The sequence below is a fragment of the Bos indicus x Bos taurus genome, chromosome 7, assembly GCF_003369695.1.
Source record: "Bos indicus x Bos taurus breed Angus x Brahman F1 hybrid chromosome 7, Bos_hybrid_MaternalHap_v2.0, whole genome shotgun sequence".
Lineage (NCBI taxonomy): Eukaryota > Metazoa > Chordata > Mammalia > Artiodactyla > Bovidae > Bos > Bos indicus x Bos taurus.
The window spans coordinates 20001811-20019961 of NC_040082.1; the positions used below are offsets into that span (position 1 = coordinate 20001811).

The 18151-nt window shown below is 39.6% G+C and overlaps 1 protein-coding gene across 2 annotated transcripts in view; it reads right to left on the reverse strand.

The window, feature by feature from the left end:
• ADGRV1 (adhesion G protein-coupled receptor V1) overlaps positions 1-18151 on the reverse strand; it is a 541641-nt gene that overhangs the window by 14183 nt on the left and 509307 nt on the right. The gene's annotated exons all lie outside the window — the stretch shown is intronic.

Below are 18151 nucleotides of genomic sequence, written 5' to 3' on the forward strand. Positions count from 1 at the left end.
GTGTTGACTTACCCCTATGTGCACTGCCAGGCAATGAGACGCAAGGATAGAACAGTTGGCTCCTACTCCAAGTTGCTAACGAAGACAATATCCTACTAAATGATAGGTTAACTGTTTCTGAAGCAGGATATATATAATTCATCTGTCCTTCCTAGTCTTTATTTAGTGAAAGCTTACAGAGAAGGAGATTCTTTCTGTGTATTGCTGTTTTGATTATTTTACTGGATTTCCTACTACAATGATGAAAAAATGCTTTCAAAAAATCTTTAGTTGGATTACATCTGGATTGGCCAGCTCGGAATTTATTTTGATGCAGGAATTTAAACTTATTAGCAAGTGCTCAGTGAGACACAAAGGAGACCATAATGATCTGAAGCAGCAGTCCCCAACCTTTCTGGCACCATGGACCAGTTTTGTGGAAGACAATTTTTCCATAGACTGGGGCCGGGGGGATGATTCAAGTGAATTACATTTAATGTGCTTTCATTCCTATTATTATTACATCAGCTCCACCTTCGATCATTAGGCATTAGATCCTGAAGGTTACCCCTGCTCTAAAGGAGTTAATAAACACTCTTAACATCATCAGGGAGCAAATAAGTACAGGAGATTTTGGCTGCTTATCTCAGCAATTTATGTCAGTTCCACACGAGATGGGAAAGAATCAACATTGCCATTTAACAAATTCACCCAAGAAGCAGTGGCAGAGAAGTGGGGAAACAGGAAGTTGACTAAGCTGCTTGTCTCTGAAGGAAGTGAAGTCTCAGGGTTTCATACTGATTTGAAAACCTCATCTAAGTGTCCCCTCTGAGGCCTAAGATGCAGCCCTCAGCTAAGAACAGTTAAGCTTTTAAAAGCTTGTAAAAAGATCTCAGAGGAGGGTTTCCCTGGTGGCTCTGCTGCTGCTGCTGCTAAGTTGCTTCAGTCGTGTCCGACTCTGTGCGACCCCATAGACAGCAGCCCACTAGGCTCCTCTGTCCCTGGGATTCTCCAGGCAAGAACACTGGAGTGGGTTGCCATTTCCTTCTCCAATGCATAAAAGTGAAAAGTGAAAGTGAAGTCGCTCAGTTGTGTCTGACTCTTCGTGGCCCCATGGACTGCAGCCTACCAGGCTCCTCCATCCATGGGATTTTCCAGGCAAGAGTACTGGAGTGGGGTGCCATCACCTTCTCTGCCCTGGTGGCTCAGTGGTAAAGAAAAGGCAGGAGACACAGGTTCGATCCCTGATCCAGGAAGATCCCACATGTTGCTCCCCCATGGTGCAGAGCATCTAAGTCTGTGTGCCACAACTGCTGAGACTGTGCTCCAGAGCCCAGGAGACACGACTACTGAAGGCCTAGAGCCTGTGCTCCACAAGAAGAGAAGCCACCGCGCTGGGAAGCCCATGTACCACAACTACAGAAAAGCCCGCACAGCAACAAAGACCCAGCACAGCCAAAAATAAACAAATAAATGGGGGAAAACAAAGATCTCAGGAGGGTCACACCAGGTATCAAGCCATAACTAAAGGCACGCTGTCTTAGTCAGCAGTCCTTTTTGTCTCTGCCTTTCTCATCCCATAATTTCTTCAGGTTACAAAAAAAAGTGGTTAGATGGCCAAGAGGCATGTGAAAAGATGCTCAACATTGCTCATTATTGGAGAAATGCAAGTCAAACCTACAATGAGGTACCACCTAACACCGGCCACAATGGCATCATCAAAAAAAATCTATAAACAGTAATTGCTGGAGAGGGTGTGGAGAAAAGGGAACCCTCTAAAACTGTTGGTGAGAATGTAAATTGTGGAGACCAGTATGGAGGTTGCTTAAAAAGCTAAAAATAGAACTGCCATTTGACCCAGCATCCACTACTGGGCGTGTACCCTGAGAACAGCAGAACTCAAAATAGACACATGTATCCCAGTCTTCACTGTAACACTATTTACAATAGCCAGGACATGAAAGCAGCCTAGGTGTCTGTTGACAGATGAATGGTAAGGAAGATGTGGTACGTATATACAATGGAATATTACTCAGCCATACAAAGGAACAAAATCAAGTCAGTTGAAGTGATGTGGATGAAACTAGAGCCTGTCATAGAGAATGAAGTAAGTAAGAAGAGAAAACCAAATGTTGTAGACTCACACATATGTGCGGAATCTAGAAAAATGGTACTGATGAGCCTATTTTCGGGGTAGGAATGGAGATGCAGGCATAGGGAACAGACTTTCGGACACAGCATTTTGGGGAAGGAGAGGGTGGGATGCACTGAGAGAGTAGCATTGAGATATACATACTGCAAAGAGTGAAATATTAATAGATGGCAGGAAGCTGCTGTGGATAGCACAGGGAGCTCAGCTCTGTTCTCTGTGATGGCCTAGAGGGGTGGAATAGGAAGGTGGGAGGGAGGATCAACAGGGAGAGTACACATGTATATATATGACTGATGCACGATGTGATACAGCAGAAACTAACACAACATTGTAAAGCAACTGTATTCCAATAAAAAAAGCAAAGAAAATCAACTACAGTAAACGAACCAACCCACTTAACAGCTGCCCAAGCTCATGCCTTTATTTGTCTCTAAATAATGTGACACATAAGTTCGTTATTTTGTCTGCGTTCTGAGTGCTGGCCTGCACGCACAGCCAGTTGGAGTGAGTGCGACAAATCCCATGCTATATCCTCCGCCTGTGAGAATGGACACACCCGCACAGCAAGAGCTCTCAGCAGTCCTGAGCTAAATGTGTCCAGCATCCTGACATATTGATTCCATGTGGCCTCTATTTCTAATATTTATTTTAGTTTCTGGCAAAAGGCTATTATATATGATAAAAATATACCAGTGACAATACCTGCTCCTGCTAAGTCGCTTCAGTCGTGTCCGACTCTGTGTGACCCCATAGACGGCAGCCCACTAGGCTCCCCCGTCCCTGGGATTCTCCAGGCAAGAACACTGGAGTGGGTTGCCATTTCCTTCTCTAATGCATGAAAGTGAAAAGTGAAAGTGAAGTCACTCAGTCGTGTCCGACTCTAGCGACCCCATGGACTGCAGCCTACCAGGTTCCTCCATCCATAGGATTTTCCAGGCAAGAGTACTGAAGTGGGGTGCCATTGCCTTCTCTGTGACAGTACCTAGCAAGCCATTAAAACACAAAGAACTGATTCATATTAAAAAACAGGGCTTTTCTGGTTGGCTCATATGGTAAAGACTCCTCTTGCAATATTAAATTATTGTTTATATTAATTTTATAATATAAAATACATATTTTATATTAAAATGTAAATTTTATGAATATGTGTTTTATATTAAAATATAAATTTAAATTATAGCACTTAAATATTTGAGGAATAAAAAGCTGGACACCTATAGGCAATGAAAGATTGGACTTCTAGACACCACAGATCTCATGGACGCCATGAGAGCTGAACAACTGAGCTATCAGTAGCTGGAACTGATTATGGATGAGGCATATCATGACTCAGAGAATTTGAAAATACAGGAAGAGGTTTGGCTAATATAAAATTCCAGTGGATTAAGATGAAAAAAAAAAACCGATTAAAGGAATAAAAGAAGCTAATCGGTAAGAAAAATACTCAAGAATTGGTAATTACTATCCGTGAAAAAGGGAATTCAATGAACGTAACTGAAGATGAATGAAAATATATAATATTAACACAAGAAAAGGTTCCTGGAAAAAAACCAAAAACTTTAATCCACAGATTGAAAGTATTAACTATAATACCATATACCAGGGAAATTTTGATATAGATTCCTTGATACCACATCATAGCCTTATTAGGTGTTAAACTTTAAGAGATTCCAAAAGAAAACAAGCCAGTATGTTAATAAATGGTAAATTTTAGGCTGCCTTCAGATGTCTTTATATCAACTTTTAGTGTTAAAAGATAATGGAGCAATATTTATTTAGTTCTGTGGGAGAAAGAATATTATATTCAGCCAATATAGCATTTGAAATTATCAAACATAAAGACAATGCTGGGAATGCAGCATTCATAAATTTTCTTGAGTAAAAAACTTAAAAACCAAACTACATGGTAATAAAATATAACTAATAAAGAGAGGAACTGTCCATACCAATGAAAAAACAGAATTCAGTAATGATGATGGCAAAAGGATCATGTAAGAGGTACTACCATCTATGCATTTAGATACTGGAATTATCTTACAATTATGAGAATTAAATTTATAGATTCAAACATAAATGTTAAGCCTAGACAAAGTAAAACATAAAATATTAACCCCGTATATATATATATAAACCCCTATATATATGTGTGTGTATGTGTATATATATATACATATACATGCATATATACACACGTGTGTATATATACACACACACACACACCTAATGTTCGGAAGAGTGAAATGGGAGGAGACCTGAGTATTGATGATTTCATCATCTTTTATAGTATGTAGTCAAGTTGATACTATGAAATTGAAATACCTAGGTTATAAAAAACAGTGATTCCAATCCTTTACTGTATTTATAATTTCTTAAGAGACACCTTTTATATTTCTTATGATTATTAGAATATATTTTGTGGAATAGAAGCATTTTTTGATATTTAACAGTTATTTCTCTTCCATTTTAGCTTTTCTCAAGACAAATTCAAATAAATTGAAATTAAATTTTGTATATTACAGAAACTATAATATGGTCACATATTTAAAACATTTATAAGTAGGCATCCAATCATATTTAGTATGTCTAGAAAGATATCTGAAATGATGTTCACATATGAACATCACTTTTTTATTTTAAATGTGATTTTTACTTTAAAATAGTCAACAGTCTGTGACAAAATGACATATAATACATAAAGTAGGAATGATTTGTTAAATAAACCTTTATATGTAATGACTTACTTGCTCTTTCCAGTGTTCTCCATTAATTTTCATAGAATTAGATTTCTCTCCCATCATTTCCCTTTCCCTTCAGTCTGTATAACTTCTTTTTAGCATTTCCCAATGCTCAGATTTTTTGGAAATAAATTCTTTCAGCTTTTGCCTGAAAGTGTTTTTATTGTACCTTGCTATTAGAGGGATATTGTCACTGCATATAGATTTGCAGGTTAACAGGTTTTGTTTGTTTGTTACAGGACTTTAAAGGGGTCATTCCATTGTCTTCTGGTTTCCAGTTTCTGATGAGAATAGTATTAACTTCTATTATGATTTTCTTGAATACAATGTTTCCTGCACTTCCCCAAGCTGCCCTCCTGATCTGCTATTCAGATTTTCAAGAATTTGACTATGATATGCCTAAGGATACTTTTCTTTGCTTGGGGTTCTCTAAGCAATTTGGATTTGGGTTTGTGCTAATAAACTTGGAAAATTCCTGGACATCATAATAGTCACTTAATATTTATGAAGATTACTTATGGATGAAGTTTGAAGTGACTTTAAAAGTTTTTAATCTTTATATTTTTATTATTTGTTTCAATTCCTATAATAAATCTTTATAATTTTTCTAAAAATAATGATTAAAAAATAGTCTAAGCAAATTTGTCAATATATTAGTAGTGATCAAGTTTTTTTAACAATATCTTTTATTTTTATCTTTATGTAAAGAGTATATAGACACAAGGACCATTTATTAATACTGCTTTTTTTTTTCTGTTTTTAAAACTCTGAAGCACAACAATATTAAAATAATAGGAATAATGGTTTTGGAGACCTAAGGAAAATGTACAATTTCAAAATCTCCAGGTATATGTTAATTCTGTTATGAAAAATAGTTAAGAAATAGGTAGTACAGTCCTACAAGCGGTCTAATCAAAACCACCTATCTTTTGGATAGCCTAAGAAAGAACACAGAACAATGCAGCATAAAGAACTTAGAAGAATGAAATCTTCAATAAAATTAGGCTATATTTTTTCAACTCAAAAATTACAAATTTGGGATTACAAAAAAAGAGTATCTTTGATTCAATGGTAACCTCCTAGAAAGCAAGACATTATGTCCAGTTAGTTCACTGATGCAATTTTTAGTTCATAGGTTCTCGGCACCCAGAAGGAGCTTAAGAAATATTTGTTAAATAAGAGATTCTGGCTTTTAATTTTCATTAGTGACAGAGAGTAGGATGGGGTGGGGACAGGCAGGTGTTGGTTCGAGTCCTCTCATTTTCTCACTATAGTTAGGTAATTTGGGAGTTGCTCAATAAAAATTCACTTTGGCTCAGTCTTTGTGTTTCTCACATTACATGTGCCAAGACTCTCTTGCAGGAGAATGAACACCCACTGATGGCTGGTCTCTGCTCTTCTGGGTCTGTGCCCCTCTGGTGGTGGGCTTGCTTGGCCGTGAACCTCCAGGTGACTTCCTGGCTGTGTCTGGCTTCTCTGCGGGGCCTGAGTTTGCATATTGCTGCTGCCTTTTCCTGTGACTGCTTCTCCTTAGAGGGCTTCACAGCTTCTGCTTTTGCTCTCCACTTGGCAGACACCCCTGTGAAGTCTCCGTGGTTTCTTGCTTCTGGCGTCACACAGAGCTGCTGACCTACTGCTGTTTTGTATCACCAAGTGACTTAGCAGCAGAGACAACGGATTTCGTACCAATGACAGAATTGAAAAGACCAATACTGTATTTATGCATCTGTACATTTTCTTCAGGTGTGAGAAAACTAGGAATTTCATCTTTCATTGATTTACATTTTTTTCAACAGCTCTTTTTCGCAATTTAACTTGCTTTTGTTAATTTTCTTATTTACAATTAGATTCTTCAATCTGACGTGTGTATTAAATATACAGAGAAAAGGAAAATAAGTGAGTTATCTTGATGGCCACCGGCTCTCAGTGCAATTGAAACATTTAGATGCTTTGGGAACAACTATCACCCAAATGCTCCTAAAAATATTTGGATGGGATCAGTAATTACCTAGTGTTCACCATGGGTTATATCAAGTTCTTCTAAAATTCCTTACTAATTTAAGGGCTGCTATTCAGAACAAGGAGAAGGCAATGGCACCCCACTCCAGTACTCTTGCCTGGAAAATCCCATGGACAGAAGAGCCCGGAAGGCTGCAGTCCATGGGGTTGCTGAGGGTCGGACACCACTGAGCGACTTCACTTTCACTTTTCACTTACATGCATTGGAGAAGGAAATGGTAACCCACTCCAGTGTTCTCGCCTGGAGAATCCCAGGGAAGGGGGAGCCTGGTGGGCTGCCGTCTATGGGGTCGCACAGAGTCGGACATGACTGAAGCAACTTACCAGCAGCAGCAGCATTCAGAACAAAGAGAGTCAATGGAAGTTCAGTTAGCTTAGTCTGCTGGCTTCAGAGATGTTTGTAACTAAATTATCTGGGTAGCATGGCTTCACTTTCAAGGTTGAGGCTTAGACCGATGTCTATTCTAAATTTTGTAAATTCTAGGAGCAATAACTGTTTTTTTTTTTTAACCAGAAATATCCAGATTATAGATAAGATACCTTTTGTTTTATACAACTAAAGTTTCTATCTGCAATTTAAGAACCCTTTTTTCTGTATGTCACTTATGGGCAGGAGAAACATCTGGTCAGTCTTTTTTGGGATGGATACTCATGAATCAGAAGACAATTATTCAGTTATGCCTCAGCAATTTCATCTCCAGATGGCATGGTCCCCGTCCTTCAGTTTTTCCTCTTGAACCTTGTCCTACATGACTTTATCGCAGAGACTCTCAATGTTCTTTATGCTTCTGTTAAGTTTCAAAGCATGGCATGCTAATCAGTTGTGATACTACTTATCAGGAGCAGGACTATTTCTGACGAGATAGAAGGGACTGAAAATTAAAGTTGTTTTTTTCTGTAAAGTTACAATAACACAAACCCCTGACCCCACCAACACCCTGCTATGAGAGCTCCCAGATAAGAACATGTTCAGAAGGACATACTGAGTTGGGTGGCAGGACTGAGAACAGACAAGGCTGAAAGTGTAAGAGAACTGAGATGGAACTAAAGAGTGGAGGAGAGGCCTGGAATCTGAGGGTAATTTTTAAAGGTTTTAATAGAAAGTGGAGAAGAGATTCCAGTTGGATTAAGCTTTGAACATGAAAAATAGTTTTAACTGAAATTACAAAAATTACCAAACTTTACCATGACTATTTAAACACTTATATTTACTAGAACCTTAAAACATAGTTTGAAATTATTTTTGGTTTACTTTGAGAAATCTCTGCCATAGGGAACTGGAAATACCCAGAATCTGTAGACTAAAATACTATTATTATTAATAATAATAAAAATGACAATAATAAAATAGTTAAAGTGAGTGAGTTGTTTCCTTGCCTCTGGGGTGGTTTTTCTATGCAGAACAGATTATGCAAAAGTTTACTATTATTAATAGTCTTGTCTAATAGTAAAGTCTGTAGCAAGTTCAGCAAACTCAGTACATTTGTACACTTAGAGCAAATCACACACATGGCAAATCACCAAGATGAACACTTTAAATATCTTACTATTTTATTTGTCAATTATACCTAAACAAAGCTGAAAAAAGCCTATAGTAACAAATAGGACAAATCACTGATACGTATAACAACATGAATGAATCTCAAAATCAGCACGCTGGATAAAAACGTCAGTCATAAAGAAGTGCCCACTGTATGAGTCTATTTATACAAAATTCTAGAAACCACAAATTACTATACAGTGACAGAAAGCAGATCAGTGGCTCCCTGGCTATTGGAGCAAAGGGAAGGATGGTCTGCAGAGCGGCCTGGGGAATCTTTGGGAGGAGATGGAAATGTTCTCTGTCTTGACTGTGGTTTCACAAGTGTGTAACCACCTGGTTTTTTAAAGGCTGAAGAACAAAATAGGGTTTTGATTTTGCTGTTTTAATAAAGTGAACGCTTATCTTTTAAACCAAGGGGTCAACAAACTTTTCCTGAAGGCAGTCACATAGTAAATATTTTCGACTTAGGAGGGCCTATGGTCTCTGTCGAAACTACACTGAAATTTGTCTCATACAATTTTCCCAGGTCATAAAATATTATTCTCCTTTCTACTTTTCCTAACATTTATAAATGAAAAAGCCATCCTTAACACTATAAGAGGACTTCCCTGGTGGCACAGTGGATAAGAATTTGCCTGCCAATGCAGGGGATACAAATTCAATCCCTGATTTGGGGAGATTCCACATGCCATGCAGCAACTAAGTCTGTGTGCCAAAACGACTGAGCCAGCTCTGGAGCCTGGAAGCTGAACTACTGAAGCCTGAATGTTCTAGAGCCTGTGCTCTGCAACAAGAGGAACCACTTCAATGAAAAGCCTGAGCACTGCAATGAAGAGTAATCCCTATTTGCCGCAGTCATGACCAACCTAGACAGCATATTAAAAAGCAGAGACAGTACTTTGCCAACAAAGATCTGTCTAGTCAAAGCTATGGTTTTTCCAGTAGTCATGTATGGATGTGAGAGCTGGACTATAAAGAAAGCTGAGCGCCAAAGAACTGATGCTTTTGAACTGTGGTGTTGGAGAAGACTCTTGAGAGTCCCTTGGACTGCAAGGAGATCCAAGCAGTCCATCCTAAAGGAAATCAGTCCTGAATATTCATTGGAAGGACTGATGTTGAAGCTGAAACCCAATACTTTGGCCACCTTATATGAAGAACTGACTCACTGGAAAAGACCCTGATGCTGGGAAAGGTTGAAGGCGGGAGGAGAAAGGGACGACAGAGGATGAGATGGTTGGATGGCATCACCGACTCAATGGATGAGTTTGGGTAAACTCCGGGAGTTGGTGATGGACCGGCAGGCGTGGTGTGCTGCAGTCCATGGGGTGAAAAGAGTTGGACACGACTGAGCGACTGAACTGAACTGAGAGAAAGCCCACGCGGCAATGGACAACTAGCACAGCCAAGAATTAAAAACAAACAAAAAACACGGTAAGAACTTTTCAACACAGTTTTTGGTCAGAATCCTTTAAATTGCCTTTTCAACAGTCCTCCAAAATTTAGCATTCAGGTATTTGTTAATAACTCTATGGGTTCATTTTAATTGTTTGGACAGTGATAGGTGGCCAAAGAACAGGGCTGATGATGACGAAAAGGGAAAATTGACTTAGAGCCCATAAAAGTAAGAGAAAAAAGAGAAGGGATCATTCTGCTGTGGAAACTAAATGAAATATCATCCACGTTGATGTGAAAATAAGTACGATCATTGTAAGTACTAGACAGGAGGTCAGGAAAAAGAGAGAAAGAGACTTAAGTGCAGAAATAGCTGTGCACTGTTGAAAGCTGAAGCCATTATGGGTGTATGATTTTTTTAAGGAAGACACTGACTGTAGAGGAAAATGCTGAGTGCTCAGGACTCAGCACAGCTGCAGGACACGAACAAGAAGAATCATTTAAGGAACTACCAACTGGTCAGGCAGGTCAGATGAGAGGACAGCCACACGGACTACACTGGGAACCCCAAGACAAGACTCAGCTCCAGGAGGGCGAGAGGTCCACATCACTATAAGCGGATGTTAAGAAGACGTGAAAAGAGCCATTTTTTCACTGCAGAGGCAACAATTATCTGGGAAAAACACAAGCAGATCACTCCCTATCCTAAGAGGACTTGTCCCTTGATAGCACTATGTATTATATATTTCAGTCTATTGTCATCCCATCTAGAGAGCAGTAAGAAGAGATTTAAATACCTAATACACAAGGTTGTCAAGAAAAAGGGTACCCTGAGGTTAGGGAATGATCTGACTCATTACATGAGATCAGCCAGTTTAACTACATGCTGACACTGGATGGGAGTTTTCTTCCCTCCACTTCACCCACTTCATTCATTATTATTCTCATTCAGAGCAAAAGACTGCAGAGCACAGAGTTTAATACCTTTAAACTATGCACTTCAGGCGTTCCATCTGAAGATACTGAATGAATGTTGACAATTTCACATTTGCTACAATGGGTGTTTCTTCCTGCCAATTTTAGGTCACCTCTGATACTGAGGTCCCTTTGGGAGATGCCCAATTTTTGTACTTTTGACTTATTCCTGTCCCACAGGTTGCTGAAGGCAGCCAGCCAGCCAATGACTCATAACTACTGGGCTTCGACATCTTTTATGCTGCTTTTGAAAGGAAAAAAAAAAAAATCTAGTAAGCTTTGAAGAAATTATGCATTTCATCATAACACGGTTAGTCAAACAGCAAAGATGATCTAAATGGCCTTGTTTTAGAAATATTTTTGCATGAGTCAATTCCAAAATAAGGACACAGTCCATGTAGACTTTTATAGAAATGTGGAACTCAACATCTTATGATCCACTGTACTGGAAACAGGTATAAATTTTGCACTGAGGAGATAGAAAGAGATTTATCACAATTGGCAAGACTGGCAAATTCTGAGATATCTCACCAGCAGATAAAAACTCCGAGTTACTACACTTCTGGGAATCTTTACATTTACAGATTTGAGTTAATACAACATGTAAACAGAAATGAATAATTCCAGATATTAAGAACTAGCTATCATATTGTTGTTGTTTTGTTATTCAGTTGCTAAGTTGTGTCTGACTCTTTGTGACCCCATGTACTGTAGCCTGCCTGGCTCCTCTGTCCATGGGATTTTCTAGGCAAGAATACTGGAGTGGGTTGCCATTTCCTTCTCCAGGGGATCTTCCTGGACCAGGGATTGAACTCAAGGCCTTTGCATGGGCAGACGGATTTTCTACCACTGAGCCACCAGGGAAGCCCATATTACATATTATCAAAATATTGTTACTATTTTCAAATACTCTTTTCTGATGATTACTGAGCTACTTAGTAGGGAGAAATCATTTTGTACCTTTTTGTTGCGATTTTCTAGAAACAAGGATACTAAGATATCTCCAGTAATGCTCTATAGAAAAGCTAATTTACTAACAAACTTCTAAAATGTATGGATATTTTAATTTTAAAGAGCAATAATTTAAAGCAGCCCATTCATTGTTAATATTTATTGCAGAAGGGGGAAAAGGAAATAAAACACAGAGAAGCCACTCCTCATCCCCAAATCTTAACACTCAGAAATCACCACTCTATCTTGGATATAAACTTTCTTAAAACTACAATTTCTAGAGAGGGTTTATTTTTCCCCAACCCGTTAATTATGTAAGGACATGTTTCCATATGTAAGCATTTTGTTGGGAAAAAGAGCTGAAGGTTGGATTTACAGTTGGGCAATAGTTGAAGAAACTTTAGATCTTGGTTTGCCTGGGACAGCCCTGGTTTGTTAAAAATTCCTGGTTTTGCCTGTTGTCTCAGCATTTTTATCAACATCACCCCCCTTACGTTAGGGCTCAAGAAGGATCCGGGCTTCCCTGGTGGCTCAATGACAAAGAATCTGCCTCTAGTGTGAGAGATCCCAGTTTGATCCCTGGGTCAGGAAGATCCCCTGGAGAAGGGAACGGCAACCCACTCCAGTATTCTTGCTTGGAGAATCCCATGGACAGAGGAGCCTGGTGGGCTACATACAGTCCATGGAGTCGCAAAGAGTCGGACACAACTGAGTGACTAACACACACAAGGACCCGGCACTGAGAAATAAATCCTGACTGAATCAGCAGAGCTATTGAGCATATCTTAAATCTTAATAAAAATCCAGATTCTAACCAGCCCTCTTTCTGTAAGGATGGTTTTCTGCAGTTTAAATTCTCTCCTAACCACCTTTGATTCATTCATTAAGTTCATATGTCATAGCTGAATGCCCACCAAGAAGTGCACTTAGGTTCCACGCAGGCAGTGGACAGACAGGCTTGAGTGCTTCCTCCAGCGTTTCAGGCCCAGTCTTGTGGTTCAATGCTTGGAGCTCCACCAGGAGTTCCTCTGCTTCCTAAATCTCAGAACGTTGCTTGAAGGGGAAATAAGTGAAGTGAAAGATGGGTCCAGTGATTGGCTTTACCTAAATTGGGATAGTCTTCCAAATATTTTTACCTTTCTTCAACAAAATAAGGTTGTATACTATTCTTTGAAAAGTTTTTGAGTATCTAGTACATGGAAAATTCTGTGGGTCATAAAATAAGATAAAGCTGGGGTATCTATTTCAAAGATCTTACCCTAGAGTGAAAAATATGAGGCATCTAAATAAAATTAAGTCCTGTGGCTTAAAGTACCTCCTAAGATGCAGGTCCACACTCCCAAAATCTTTCATAACAGAAATTTTCAACTCTGCAATAGTTGGTGTGTTTCACATACGGGCATATATTATCTCTTGTGATGAAAATCAAAGGAAAGAAGATTAAATTTCACATGTTGATTCCATAGTCAAAATTTCAGAACACAATTCTATATATTATAATGGTTCAGTTCAGTTCAGTTCAGTCGCTCAGTTGTGTCTGACTCTTTGTGACCCCGTGAATTACAGCACGCCAGGCCTCCCTGTCCATCACCAACTCCCGGAGTTCACTCAGACTCATGTCCATCGAGTCAGTGATGCCATCCAGCCATCTCATCCTCTGTCATCCCCTTCTCCTCCTGCCCCCAATCCCTCCCAGCATCAGAGTCTTTTCCAATGAGTCAACTCTTCGCATGAGGTGGCCAAAGTACTGGAATTTCAGCTTTAGCATCATTCTTTCCAAAGAGATCCCAGGGCTGATCTCCTTCAGAATGGGCTGGTTGGATCTCCTTGCAGTGCAAGGGACTCTCAAGAGTCTTCTCCAACACCACAGTTCAAAAGCATCAATTCTTTGGCGCTCAGCTTTCTTCACAGTCCAACTCTCACATCCATACATGACCACAGGAAAAACCATAGCCTTGACTAGATGGACCTTGACTAGATGGACCTCAGCAATCAATGCAAAGAAATAGAGGAAAACAACAGAATGGGAAAGACTGGAGATCTCTTCAAGAAAATTAGAGATACCAAGGGAACATTTCATGCAAAGATGGGCTCGATAAAGGACAGAAATGGTATGGACCTAACAGAAGCAGATGATATTAAGAAGAGGTGGCAAGAATACACAGAAGAACTGTACAAAAAAGATCTTCACAACCCAGATAATCACGATGGTATGATCACTGACCTAGAGCCAGATATCCTGGAATGTGAAGTCAAGTGGGCCTTAGAAAGCATCACTACGAACAAAGCTAGTGGAGGTGATGGAATTCCAGTTAAGTTATTTCAAATCCTGAAAGATGATGCTGTGAAGGTGGGGCACTCAATATGCCAGCAAATTTGGAAAACTCAGCAGTGGCCACAGGACTGGAAAAGGTCAGTTTTCATTCCAATCCCAAAGAAAGGCAATGCCAACGAATGCTCAAACTACTGCACAATTGCACTCATCTCACATTATACTGGTAGTAACATATAAATTTTCTAGTTGGTGCCTCTTTGAATAACCATGTCGTCAAGTCAATTAATTATTTTCCTTTTCTTTTTTTTAAAGAACACTTTAAATAGAGCATTTCTTTTCCTTAGACCAAAACAAATATAAAAATCAGCAAAATGGGTATTATATTGTTTTATATTTGGAGCCTAAGAACACTTTAAAAGCAGAGATATTACTTTGCTGACAAAGGTCCATCTAGTCAAAGCTATGGCTTTTCCAGTAGTCATGTATGGATGTGAGAGTTGGACCACAAAGAAAGCTGAGTGCATAAGAATTGATGCTTTTGAATTGTGGTGTTGGAGAAGACTCTAGAGAGTCCCTAGGACTGCAAGGAGATCCAACCAGTCCATCCTAAAGGAAATCAGCCCTGAGTATTTATTGAAAGGACTGATGCTGAAACTCCAATACTTTGGCCACCTGATGCGAAGAACTGACTCATTAGAAAATAGCCTGATGCTGGGAAAGATTGAAGGCAGGAGGAGATGGGGATGACAGAGGATAAGATGGTTGGATGGCATCATTGACTTGATGGACATGAGTTTGAGTGAACTCCAGGAGTTGTTGATGGACAGGGAAGCCTGGTGTGCTGCAGTCCATGGGGTCAGAGTCAGAAATGACTGAGCGGCTGAGCTGAAGAACACTATTTATTATCTTCTGTTCTTTTAGGAACTACTCAATTCTTAAGATTGATAATTTAACAAAAAATCTACATAAGGATTTCATTCTATCCCTAAACTTAATTTTCTTGACTGGCTATAACCATTCTCTTGTAGAGAATGAAATTTACAGTCATATATCTTGGAATTGAATATGCAACTGGTAGTATTAGTATAATAAGTACATACTAATTAGTATGATAAAGTGCTTTGCTACTTGCTAAATACTGTTATATTGAGCTATATTTATATGCACCCCAGTTGCTTCATCTATAAAATGGGGACCAATACCTGTGACCTCAATGGATTATAAGGCTCTGATAAAACAAATGCAAGGTGCTTTTGCAAACTGTAAACGTGCTTCATAAATATAAGGAGACACTGTTTTTATGCTAAAAGGGTTTGCAGAAAGCTAGTCTCATCCTTAACCTGGTTGGCTTCTTTCTTTGCACAGCACATTCCTACCAGTTGAGGTAGCCTGCCACAAAGTCATGTTCCGAGAAATAATGTAACACTATTAAGCCAAGCAGGATCTTGGTGGTTGAATATTTACCATGGCTAAGAACCACTTCTTTCCCAGAATTGGTAAAGAACACAAACCAAGGTGCTGTTCTGCCTTAGTGTGATTACAAACACAAGTCTTAACCATTTTTCTTAAGACCCGAGCATCAGTTTTTTTTTTTTTTTTTTTTGCTGATACGATTTATTCTGCATCGAGTCATTTCACAAAAGGGAGGTGTCACTGCTTCAATGGTTCCCAGTACCTTCAGAAGAGAGAATACAACTTGTAACTTGGATAATAATAAAGCTTTTTGTGGTTTGGTCCTGAATGTCACCACTCCCTGCCTCAGACTCCATGCTCCAGGCAAAATGAACCACCAGGCACTTTCAGTTCCTCCAAATGAGCTGTGCTTTTTCTCAGCTTTGCCCTGTGGACTTGCTGTTCCTTCTCCCCTAGGCTGGCTGGCCCTTCTCTTTAAGTATAAGCTTCCTCCAGGGCACTGAGATGTTTCTGCAGCTACCCTTCCGCTTCATCCTAGGTTAGGTAACCCAACACCCTGTCCCTGAGCCCTAGACTCCCCCCTTTTATAGCATTTATTATGCTCTATGCTCACGGCCAGTTTTCTAGCTGGTGTCCTATATCACACTGCAGACGGTCAACTTCTCAAAATCAAGACAACTGGATTTTTTCACTGCCATAAGCCCAGCACAGCACCCTGTGAAGACCAAGTTCTTCATAAATATTTGTTGAGTGGATGAAGGAATATATAAAGTTTTCCCCAAATCTGTATCATCTGGGGCCTTGAAAAGTAAGGGCAAGAAGAATCAGGATCCCACTATGAACAGCACTGATGTCTTAAGAGCTTACTCTTAACTAAGAAATGGGTATAGCTGTACCATCTGTGCCATTTTTTAAAATACACCTCACCAGAAATTCTAGAAGACAAAATGGGGTGCTCTCTTTGGCAGCTGCTCCTGTGACTCAGATCCCAAGTAAGTAAGGGTAGGAGGGAATGTAATCACAAATTTTTATAGGTTATTAAGTTGCAACAAAAACCACCTATAGTGGAAGGGGATGAAATGCTTGTTATGGGAAAGGCAATAAAAACTGAACCCTCTGTGTACATGTTTAAAGCCCTTGGGTATATATGTGAAAGCATGCTACATTTTTACTATTCTATTGGTTTAAAACATTTTAATTTAAGTATATGAAGCAACAACTATGTCTAAGAAGAAAATTTGCTAAAATTAAGGAATAAACTCCAAACACCAAATTTTGTACATATGCAAATCTTTCAATGCAGAAAGTAGTTTCTACTTTGACTTTAATTTCTCCATCAAATCAGAATGAGAGTCTTTCTGGGTAGAGTATTCTTGGTTGTAGACTCTTTCCTTTCATCACTTTAAATATATTATGCCATTCCTTTCTGGCTTAGAGTTTCTGTTGAAAAATCAGCTGATAGCCTGATGAGAGGTACCTTGTATGTTATCTGTCATTTTTCCCTTGTTGCTTTCAATGTTTTATCTTTGTCATTAATTTTTGTCAGTTTGATTGCTTTGTGTCTTGGTGTGTTCCTCCTTGGGTTTATCCTGCCTGGGACTATGCACTTCCTGGATTTGGTTGACTATTTTCTTTTCCACGTAAGGGAAGTTTTTAGCTATTATTTCTTCAAATATTTTCTCGGTTCCTTTCTCTCTTCTCCTTCTGGGACCCCTATAATGTGAATGTTGGCGCATTTAATGTTGTCCCAGGGGTCTCTTAGGCTGTCTTCATTCCCCACCCCCCATCTTTTTTCTATATTTCGTTTTGCAGCAGTGAGTTCCACCATTCTGTCTTCCAGGTCACTTATCTGTTCTTTCGCCTCAGTTATTCTGCTCTTCATTCCTCTAGTGTACTGTTGGTCTGTTTCTTTGTTCTTTAGTTCTTCTAGGTCTTTGGTAAACATTTCTTGCCTCTTCTCCATTCTTTTTCTGAGATCCTGGGTCATCTTCACTATCATTATTTTGAATTCTATTTTTTTCTGGAAGGTTGCCCACCTCCACTTCATTCAGTTGTTTTTCTGAGGTTTTATCTTGTCCCTTCATCTGGGACATAACCCTCTGCCTTTTCATCTTGATTAACTTTCTCTGATGCGGTTTTCATTCTGCCTATAGGATTTTCGTTCTTGCTTTTTCTGTCTGCCCTCTGGTGGATGAGGCTAAGAGGCTTGTGTAAGCTTGCTGATGGGAGGGATTGGTGGTGGGAAAAAATTGGGTCTTGCTCTGGTGCACAGGGCCAGGCTCAGTAAAACTTTAACTCAATTGTTGGCTGATGGGTGAGGCTGTGCTCCTTCCCTGTTAATTGTTGGGCCTGAGGCAACCCAGCCCTGGAGTCTATAGGCTCTATAGTAGGGCTCATGGTAACCTCCAAGAGGGTTCACACCGAGGGGGCACCTCCCAGGACTTCTGCTCCAGTGTCCCCATCTCTACAGTGAGCCACTGCCGATCCAGGCTGTCTCAGGAGACCCTCCAGCACCAGCAAGCAGGTCTCGTTCAGTCTCGCTCCTTGCCCCTGGGTCCTGGTGTGTGCAAGATTTTGTTTGTACCTTCCGAGTCTCTGTTTCTCCCAGTCCTGCAAAAGTTCTGTAATCAAATCTCATGGTCCTCAAAGTCAGATTCCCTGGGGATTCCTAGTCCTTTTGCTGGATTCCCAGGCTGGGAAGCCTGACGTGGGACTCA